Raw genomic sequence first — 12,251 nt, 5'->3', positions numbered from 1 at the left:
GTAGACATATTAACATATTACTGAACTGTTGCGTGTTGTTTCTTTTCCAATTGTTTTAGTGTAGAGCTGTTGCAGTATGATTTTCATCTTCCAGCAAACAGCGGTCTCAGTCACGGCACCTTCATCGTTGTCCCCTTGGAGAGGGACGGCGGTCAGTTTAAAGTCCTCTCAGTTCACTCTTCATTGTGCACTGGAGGCTTTACTAAGTGGTGATTGCAGCGTCCCTTCGGCCCCTGGCTTCTACACACACTTTATAGCCTTTTTCCTTTACCTCCATTCCTTGCGCATTTCTAAAGACTTGCTGTCCAACTTCTCTGATTATGACTTCTTAGTACGACTGTGGGGTCTTCTCCTAGTCCCACAATTAAATTTGATCCGATTTATGTTCTGGATCCTCCATCTTGCTGTCCAACCTCTCCAGTCCCACTGCTTGGCCTGGCAGCCTACATTTCACTAATCAGTCAGTCATAGATGAGGTCCTGATTATGGAAATGGACATGAGCTTCGCGTAATCTATAAAATTAAAATGCAACTGGGAATGAATATCTGCTTATTATTATTATTATTATTATATTATTATTATTATTATCATTATTATTATTATTATTATTATTATTATTATTATTATTCAGAATATGAATCCCTATTCAAGTGGAAAAAGCGCACCAAAAGGGCCAATGACTCGAAATTCATGTTGTTCATTCGAAACGAGTTATAAACGATGAGCGATTATGTCACGACCCGAGTCACAAGGCAGAAAGAAGCTTCTGTCAGAGATCATATAAACAAAAGAGCGACAGAATGACATTACTGGTTAACAACTCTGTCATTTATCATCCAGCAACGCAGCACTCTTCATAATGCAAACTAGCGGAGCTTCCTCCCTGGAACATAATAATGACAAGCATCGAGGCTTACCGAACATATTTTGCATTTTGGAAAAATGTGCTGTAGCGCAGAGACAATTACGTTGGACTAATGAAAACATCAGTCATCAGTAGGTCAAGTTATTATGGATCCCACAGTGTAATATATGCTTATTCAACTCCAGGCCTTACTGTGTGACATAACTCAATGATATCAAAAAAAGCCAAAATAATTCATGAGCGTAATGCTGACAAAGTTACTCATTATACAAGCTTTTGTACATAGGTGAGATAACTATTATCAAGTATTCAAAAGTAGTTGTTCTCCCTTTCAGAAAAAGTCACTGCCCTTTCCCTGATTACTTCAAGTTTTCTTTCTACTTCTGTACTGCCTTGAGAATTTTATTTTGCAAACCCCCTCCGCCCCAATCTCTCTCTCTCTCTCTCTCTCTCTCTCTCTCTCTCTCTCTCTCTCTCTCTCTCTCTCTCTCCTTTTCTTGATTATTTCAAGTCGTCTCTGCTTCAGTACTGACTTTAGAATTTTATTTTGTAACCCCACATTCTCTCTCTCTCTCTCTCTCTCATTTCTGTTTTTTTTTTCCTCGTCCTCCTCCTCTTCCAGGGACACGTATCCTCGGAGCGGAAGCAAGAATCGTAAATTTAAGATGTCGCAAAGTTGAACTCCATCCTCTTGGGAGCAGTTACCGTGGCCGTGTCGGATGGCTGGGTCTTTTGGGGATAATATTGGCAAAAACGCGCAACAAGGTGTAGCTGGGAGAAGAACAACGGACATCCACCTCATAAAACACGGCCCTGAGGTATATACAGACCTTGGCTGCAAGTGAGCATTTTGTAAACGCGTTCTTGCTGGCTATACCTTCTCTTGCTTCGTAAAGAGCGCCATATTCTTTGGAATCTTGAAATTCAAGTGAGTGGCCCCTTTGGTGTTGTTGTTCCATATGAATTGGGTTCATCTTCTGAATAATAATAATGATAATAATAATGATAATAATAAACAGATAGATAGCACCCGAACAGAGCACCAAACGAATAGTAGAAAGGCTAAACGTTTTCCATCCTTTGCAAGATCAGTCATAAAATTCATAGTAATTATTCCCCTCCAGTGAAGACTATGAATGTAAGCTTTCGTGTACTAAAGTCAGTCTCTTTATGCAGGTTTGAAGAATGTGAAATTAATGTGTCCTTGAGTTTTTCGTTCAGAAATAATATTATTGAGTCGGTTAATGGTTCTTCAAAGATAATTATATTCGTAAGATTAACGGCTTCTTTGATGTTGTCTGGGAAGGACTGCTCTTCCATCCTACCCTGAGAGCCTTCAAAGGCCTAAATTAAACTTTATGACTACGATTATGGAGATATGACTACACTCCTAATGTTATTAGAGATTGATAAGGGGAACCGAACAGATTCCTGAAAGCTATAATTGCTGTTTTTAATTTTAAATATATGTACATTTACATAATTGTGGATATGTTTCTCCAGTATTATTATTATTATTATTATTATTATTATTATTATTATTATTATTATTATTATTATTATTATTATTATTATTATTATTATTATTATTATCCAGATGACGAACCCAATTCATATGGAACAAACCTACAGGGGCCATTGACTTGAAATTTAAGCTTCCAAAAAATATGGTGTTCATTTAAAAGAAGTTACAGATGGTAATGGGAAATACAGAAAGAGGTGTTCACTCATTAGAAAGGTTAAAAATAACGATTCAATAAATAAACTCATGAAAATCGAAGTATTTCGTTCCACATCTTATGACGCATTAATTCATAGCGCCGTCTTTAGGTCTCGTGTTTTCTGTACTTTCGTAATCACTGTATGTAAGTCTCCGTGAAAGTCAAGAGAGAGAAGTTAATCTGACGCGGTGCACTGTAGGCATTACTCAAGGTTATTTGAAGCGTCCCTTCGACCCCTAGCTGCAACCCCTTTCATTCCCTTAACTGTACCTCTGTTCTTATTCTCCCTCTTCTATCTTACTTTCCCACCTCTCCTGATAATTGTCTCAGTGCGACTGCGAGGTTCTCCTCTTGCTACACCTTTCAAACCTTGTCGCTCTCAGTTTCCCTGTCAGCGCTAACTGACCTCCTCATAGGTCCCAGCGCTTGTCCTTTGGCCCAGATTCAACATTCATTTCCATTCTGTTGCTCCGGGAAGATAATATGTCGTTGCAAACACGTTTAATCTCGCAGCGCCTCATCCGTAGTGTTCTGGTCTCCCCACCTTGATAAACTACCGAATCTGCGTCTCGGCTGCAATATTTTTCTCTTATGACGGCAAAGATTTGCATAATTTGCTGCTGTCAACGTTATTGGATTATAAGGATATTGGAATCCGGTATGCCTCGGATAGCAGCCTGGGATTTGGGCAATAAAATACTGTTGTCGTTTTCCATAAATCTCATATTCATTATCTAAAATTGGGGGAAATAAGAGGTTTTGGTTATGAACATTGTATTAATAAGAGGAAGGCATTTTGATTCACAGACAGGATTTGGAGAGGCTCAATCCTAAGTGTATTTTACTACGGGTTTTGTGTGGACTGGGGATTATCATAATTTAATAAGCATTTGAATTTTAAGTGCTATGCTGAAGTTTACGCTACTTGAGTTCCGCGTTCTTCATCATAACAACAACAACAACAACAACAACAACAGCAACAATAATAATAATAATTTTCACAATCTACCAGAGCTTGTGACCGCATGAAGAATTCAGTTCGTGTCCTTGGTTTTTTTCAGCCTGAAATCAGTGGTTTACGATGAAACCGAAAATTATGTTATGAATTATGAAACTTTAACTCAAGTTTTATTCCCAAATTTACTCCTTTTGGGTTTGTTTCTAGTTCCAACCCGACACCCGCCCCCAACTCTGTTTTTACAGAAATATATTTGTGAACCTCACATATCCTTTATGTGCAACTTTTAAGGAGAAATAGAACTACGTATCTCCTTACATGTAGAATACTCATGTCTCCAAGGGAAGAAAATGTGATATTTGCATTTGCTATTTCTGATCAGAAATCTCATATGGCGTTAGGGCATGGAAATCACTTCGTGTACAGCTTCGTCACACCTGTAAATTTCATGTTGTAAGGTAACGTAACTTTCTCACTACAGAAATAACGTTAGAAAACAAACTCTGATTCAGAATCACACTTGAACTGAGCAACTCAATTTTCCAATCAGCCAGGCAGGCAGTTTTAGTTCGACAGTTTTGGAAAGTAAGCAATGTTTCTAATTCCTTTGAGACTGGCGACAAACTTTTTTTCCAAGTAACTCTAGGAGATATTCAGGGAAAAGTTGGTGTTTTCACGCTCCTTCCCCAAGGCAAAGAAAAAGCTTATTTTTCGTTATATAAGGGAGCGATACAGATCGCTTGGTGGGGAAGGGTTTCGTTATGAAGCTGTTGCTCTCATTGGACAAAAATCGAGCAACGCCTCTTACTTAGATTGAAGTTTGGCGAAGAACAGCCGTCATTGTTAAAAATGAGGAGAGGTCTATATCTTGTTCATTTTCTTTTACATCAGCATTCATTGGCGCGTTCATTTCTGTTATTATGCTTAATCCACAACCCTTTAACCATCAATGGTTTATATTTCTTATGTTGTAATCATTTTACAATATATATATACATATATATATATATATATATATATATATATATATTATATATATATATATATATATATATATATATATATATATATATATATATATATATATATATATATATGTGTGTTTCATATATACATGCATACACATATATATACAAATGTGTGTGCGTGGGTATGTTTATCTCGACGTGGTTCATGAAACAATGTCTTCCTCGTGTATTCCAGTGTTGAGAATTTATTGCCTGACTGTGAGCGGTCTTCCTTTCTTGTTTGTGAGTCTATATTTTCCTCAACTCTGGAAAATGCTGCTCTTTCGCTTCTTGTCGTTTTTCTTTCTTTATAATTGATGCAATTTTTCTTAAGGCTTGCAGCGTTATCTTTGTTGCCTCAACATTTTCAAGTGACTTTTTCTGCATCACAGGATATTATTTCTTCTGTGCTATTTTCTACTCATTGTGTACTTTTCTGAGGAGTGTCAGTCTCGTATTTTTACACATATGTGCACAAATACTAACAGACGTGTGTACATTTATAATTATATGTATATAAACATACATACATACGTGTATACTTATAAATATATGTGTGCGTGTGTTTATGTGCGTATTTATGCATACGTGTCTGTGTGTGTGTGCGTGTGTGTGTAAAATACAAAAATTAGGAGTTAATGAATAGCGCTGAGTTAAACTAGGTTTGAATTTCCGTGATATTTTCCCAGTATGCAGCATTAAGTTCTCTGACTGAAAGCTACTTAATCTGAAATAATTAAACTATCCTCTCTCTCTCTCTCTCTCTCTCTCTCTCTCTCTCTCTCTCTCTCTCTCTCTCTCTCTCTCTCTCTCTCAAGGTATATTAGAGAGTCAAGAATTACCTGCTGTAAGTCTAAATATAAATACAGAACCTTGCTTTCTTTAATTCTCTGTTTAAATATTCAGCTAAACACCCTCATAGACAGAATCAACAGACTAGAGTAAACCCAAGAGGACTCCAAAGGGAAATCACCCAACAGAGAGGGAGAGGAGTTACAGGAAAAGTTGATCAATAGACACATAAGGGGGAATAGAAAATAAAACTTTATTACTCTAAGAGATCTTCATCTGCCCACCAAAAGTAATGGTGAATATCAAACGTCATTTACATTCGGCTGAGAATTCTTACAGAACTAGACAACAGGGAGACACAAATATGAATTACAGAGATTATTAACACAAGATCCTCAAACAAGAGCTCTTTCGCTGGCTGACCTACAAAGCAGCTTGTACACAAATGCTGAGCGCACTGGGAAGTGAACGTTTCTCACAAAACAGCAAAGCCAAAGAAAACTTTGTAGAATGCAAGTGACAATTTGACTTGGATTAATGTTTTAATGTCTGTTGACTCAGCTGTCTTTGTTGTCATTGTTTCACTTTTTCTCCTTTTATATCCTTGAGCCGTTTTTCTTGTGCTCTTCCTACGATTAACCCCTGGTCTTCTGAAAAGAACTTTACATAATTTCATGTTGTTTTATGCGGTGCGGAAGTATTTTTGTTATCATTTCATTCTTGTGAGGCTAATTATACTATTACTGTAACTTTCATTTGTACCTCTCTCTCTCTCTCTCTCTCTCTCTCTCTCTCTCTCTCTCTCTCTCTCTCTATATATATATATTATATATAATATATATATTATATATATATATATATATATAATATATATCTTGATAATCAAAATACATTTCATTATTCATTTGCGTTTTACATCGACTGTTACTGAAGAAGTGTAGCAGACTCGCTGTTAGACACCCCTGTTTTCCCTTCTGTCGACTCCTAACTGGAAAGGAGGTCAAATAAACAACCTCGAATTTTTCATTCCCAGGAATTCTTAAAGAGTTTACCTGACCCAGTTGGAAGATCTGCCGAGATTGAGAAAAATGAGCTGAATATTAGATCATCAACGAAAGCATTGTAGATGAGCTGCTAATTATTGTTTGTGTGTTGTGTCTTTCTCGTCTGGTAATGTCATAAACATTCAATATTTTTCAAGAAGATTTCTTTTTATGACTGGAAAAAGGGTTTAGATATTTGCTAAAGCAGTTCAACAGATCATCACGAAGTTTCTGATGATTTTTGATACGATCGATATATATATATATATATATATATATATATATATATATATATATATATAATATATATAGTATATTACTATATATTCTGTGTGTGTGTGTAAATTTAAAACTTCCACGAGTAATACTAGCCAATGAAAAGATAGGTGGCAAATACTGTTTGCCAATTCAATTTTAGACACGAAAAAATGAGTTATATTTCATGTGACATATAACTTTCTGCTTTCGTAGTTTCAGTTTTGGAGAATCATTCGTCACTTGATTGTTACATTGAATACAGATCAGTGTAAACTGTAACAGTGATAATATTAACAGTGTAAATGTAATTCAATATTTTCTGTTCATGATTAACCTTGACTAGAACTGCTGATATTAATAAAATCTAGTTTCGGTCCGTCAGGAATGTTAAAGAAACTTCAGTACTGAGAGAGAGAGAGAGAGAGAGAGAGAGAGAGAGAGAGAGAGAGAGAGAGAGAGACTGTAGAAGCTGGCAATCTGTAATTACCACGTATCATTAGCGCCTTGCAAAATATAAGTTGGTATAGCCTTCAAGATATCGTAGTTAATATCTTAACCAGTTCACATCCATAAACTATGGCAAAATGTAGCCTCGGCCACGTGGTTTAGAGCATCAAGTTACGTAAACCACTGAAAAGGCCTCACACAAGTATAACCCTTTAAGCCCTAAACACAGGGCTCCTTTTTGCTTTGTCTCGGCGAGATTTGAATGCCAGTTTGATTTTGTGATTTCTGGGAGTGTTTAAAGACTTCTAGAAGCTTTGTATATCGTCCCACGCGACAAACACCAAAACGAAAACACCATCATTTCAGTTACCCTATAAAGTTCAAAGAGGGTGTGTGACATTTCGGGCCGTGTGAGATCATCCGGTACATGTGTGCCATTGTTGCTTTCATACGTTATCATTTTTTACTTTACTGAAACGTTTAAAGACCTATATGTCAATATAATGTATTTATGCTTTCAAATATTGCAAACGGTGATGTTGATGCATTTTGGTTGTGTCTTCATCTTGTCATTCTGTTTTAACGATAAAGTGAAAAATTCAGGTGTCAGGGGACTCTGTTTAAATATATATATATATATATATATATATATATATTATATATATATATATATATATATATATATATATATATTAGATTAAATATATATAAATATATAGAGATTCCAAGGTATGCGGTTACTAATAACTCGAAAAATAGATCTGTCATTGCTTTTGCTGTCTTTCCATTATTTCTCCAATTAAAGAAATATGAATGGTGACACTCGACTTTCCCCAAAAATTTCCCCAAAAATAAATTCACTTGAAACATGGTTTCAACATGGAACTGATAAATCGAATTATCCATTTTAATTTCTATAGTTTAGAAAGTTTAAATTTGGGTTAAAAACAAAGGGGTTTTTTTTTTCAGTCAGTTCATTGCAATAATTTCAGATTAACTTTTGTAAGTCTCTTACACAACTTACAAGAACCGAAATCACTGAACGGAAAGTATAGGACTTCATTCATGCCTGATCACTAGACAGAACTTTGGAAATAAAAAAGTATTTGATATTCAATCACGCAAATGACCCGCTATGCAATGCTCAGCGTTCCCATAAATTCAAATTGCCAGTTTTATAGAATTCTGCGGTACAGTTTTGGTTGTCCTTCATTATTTGATTTTTTACAACATTAGAGACAAAATGTGGAAAATTGAAAAAAAAAAAAAAAAAAAAATTTGCTTCTGAAGTTCGACAGCGAGGCTCATTCCCTACATATTGGAGCTGCTGTTCAGCAATTCTCATTGCAAACTACTACTTATGCCAATCTTCTACGTGGCATAAATGATGTACACTTCGGTAAAGTAATACAACATCATTACCGTAATTGCAGATCATCACCAGTCTTTAGTTCAGAGGGGAAACAAGACCTCATAAAAATAAATAAATAAATAAATAAATAATAAAAAAGGGGGAAAACAGAAAGCAAGGAAATAAAACACAGTCTCTTAGAAGATGCCTCTGGCCAAAGTTGCCATCCATAAAACATGATCCAAGTGGCCTCTAAAGAGACGACGGAATTTAGTCTTGAGTGAATTATGGAGGTGATAGGTGCTCGGCATCAACATATGACATCTTTCCTTTTGGAGGATTAGATGAATAGGTGAAATACTCGCATGAGTTACGGAGAACAACGAAACAAAATACGATGTTACTTTTCTTCTTCTCTCCTTAAACGTTGGTAATCCACTCGGTATGAACAGAGGAAAATAAAGGAGAAAGAAAACATGCCATTAACGGCCATAACGAAAAAGGAACTAACTAAGACCTGAATTTTTTAGTTTAAAGATTATTATTTTTGTTGTTGTTGTCACATAAATATTCAGAGCTCAAAGAAGCAGGATTCTGAAACAAAAACTGGAGATGCTCGTGAGACCTCAAGCTCCGAAGATGAAATGTTTGTTTGTGCTTGGAAATTCCACTCTTGGGGAATTCTAATAATTGAAAGTTCCACCAATTTTTTTTCTTTGATTTTCTGTATGTCTATCTATCTATATATCTATATATCTGTAAAATACATTTACTTGATGTATGAAGAGTTCAGTCAAGTTCAGATATAGTAAATCTGGTGACTATTGTTTGCTGATTGGAAGGAAAAACAAAGAGAGAGAGAGAGAGAGAGAGAGAGAGAGAGAGAGAGAGAGAGAGAGAGGCAATGCAAGCGACAATGATAAAGCGTCCTTATCTTCCAGACATCTCGTCCACATCTGGATTCTTCTCCTTCGGCCCAATGGCTGAACTGGAAAATCAGTCTTTTATCATAATAATTAGTGGGCATTTTGAGTCAACGAGATTTCTCCCCCTCCCCCATGAACCCGCAACCCTACAGTTCTCTCGGGGGGGGGGGGGGGGGGGGGGGGGGGGGGGGGGGGGGGGGTTGACCCTTCACTCTTAAAAAGGTTAATCTAAGAACTTTATAAAAGGGGAAAGTTCGCTGTCGAGCCTTATGGCACTGGAGGGCGAGTGACCCCTCTGGGCACTCTTCAGTTTTTGCCTTTTTACCTTATGTAAATTGTCCTGTTTTAACCTTTTATCTTTTTACATTTCCATGATTTTTTATGTCTTTACCTTTCTAACATTGCGTGATTCATTTTATTTTTATATCTTTTACCTTTTCTTGGTTTTCTTTCAGGTTTTCGTAAGGCGTCTTGGGCCAGGTACTGATGGAAAGTAGTCACCACATTCACATTCCTGAGCAGTGGACGCACAAAGTAGAATTAGCATTACTCCCTGACTCACATCAGGATCGAACCCAGTTCTTTCAGTTGGAAGGCAAGGATGCTGTCAACAGAGCCACACAAGTCATGAAGGAATTTGGAACCTACTAATTACTACTACTGTGTCTAAGGCTTTATAGCCTGTCAGGCAAAGAGCTGTGGTGTCCGAGTGGTTAAGGAGATTGACTCGAAATTCCCTGGGCTCTGCCCGCACAGGTTCGAATCTTGTCCACAGTGATGAAGAAACATTATGATCTGTTTGAGCAAAAGGTTCGGGTCCTCTCGCTGGCGACAAGAGGTAAAAAGGCCTAATGCATATTAATTAATGTGGTGATGTTTGTATACAATATTGTGAATGTATACAAGATATTGAGTTTCCGTGCTTGCGCTGTCAATAAAAAACTAATTGTCAGTGAATGAGATATATTTATTGTGCCAATTAATGTTTGGTTGTTTTTATTCGTTATTATACATTTTAGTCATTAGTAATATTATATAATATATATATATAGTATATATATATTTATTATATATACTATATATGATATATATATATGTATATATATATATAGCCTGACTGGCTATATATTATATATCCTGTACATCATAATATAATGTATATACTGTATATTATATACTATATTATATATATCTATATATTATTATGTATATATCTATGATATATATATTATATTATACTATATATATCTAATATATATATATATATCTATCTCATTTAGATATATTAGTAGGTATATATATATATTATAATATAATATATCTATACTATATTATATATCTATATAGATAATATCTATAGATATAATAGATAGATATATATTATAGTCTTATAATATGTATATAATACTATATAGGATATATATATATCTATATATATATATATATATATATATTTCTATAGATATATAGATATCTATATAATATTATATATATGAATACACATATTACTTTATATATATATATTATATATTATCTATAGATATATAGATAATATATAATATAATATATATTATATATATATATATATAGTATATTGATTAATATATATAAATATATATATAATATCTATTTATATAAATATATATATATATATATAATATTATATTATACCTATGAATCTATATATATATATATGATCATATTATCTATAATACTAATAGATCTATATATCAATATTAATATATATATAGTAATATTATATCTATAGATATATAAGATATATATATCTATATATATATATATCTATAATATATATGTAATATTATATATATATATATTATATATTATAATATATAATCATAGATTATTATTATATAGTATGATAAATTTAAAATATAATTCTATAGATTTACTATATATATATCATATATTATAAGTATATATTGCTATATATTGTCCTATATTATAATAATAATATATCTATAGATGTATATCTATATATATTATATATTATATAGTATATATATTATATATATATCTATATATAATTATATAAACATAATAAATATATCTATAGATATATAGATAATAATATATATATTATCATATATATATTATCAATATATATATATATATATATATATATTATAATAATATTTATATATTATATATATATATTTTTAATATTATATAATACTATATATAATATAGAATATTAAGATATATATATTATATTATATATATGTCTCTCTAGAATCTATAGGATATCTATATAATATATATATGATCTAAGATCCATATTATAATAATATATAATAATCTATCTAATATACTATTAGATATATATCTATAAAATAATATATATATAATATATGAATATCATTAATGTATATCTATATATTATAATTAATAGTATATCTATCCTATATATCTATAGATTATTTATATCGTATATATATATATATATATATATCTAATCTATATAATAATATATTATATATATATATATTCTATATAGTAGTCTATAATCATATACTATCTATATCTATCTATATTATCTATAAGATATATATAGTATATTATATAGTATATTATATATATAGTATATATAATATATTTATCTTATATAATATCTCTAATCTATCTATATTATTATATATATATATATATATATATATATATTATAATATATATTATTTTATATAATATATATATAGTATTATATATTATATTCTATGTATTATATACTTATTCTCTATCTCTATATATAATAATAATAATATCTAGATTATAATAATCTATATTATATATATATGAATATTATATAATATATCTATTATATCTATCATTATATTATTACTTATATCTAGAGTATATATGTA

The sequence above is a fragment of the Macrobrachium nipponense genome, chromosome 18, assembly GCF_015104395.2.
Source record: "Macrobrachium nipponense isolate FS-2020 chromosome 18, ASM1510439v2, whole genome shotgun sequence".
NCBI classification, from domain to species: Eukaryota; Metazoa; Arthropoda; class Malacostraca; order Decapoda; family Palaemonidae; genus Macrobrachium; species Macrobrachium nipponense.
This window is presented reverse-complemented; position numbering follows the sequence as displayed.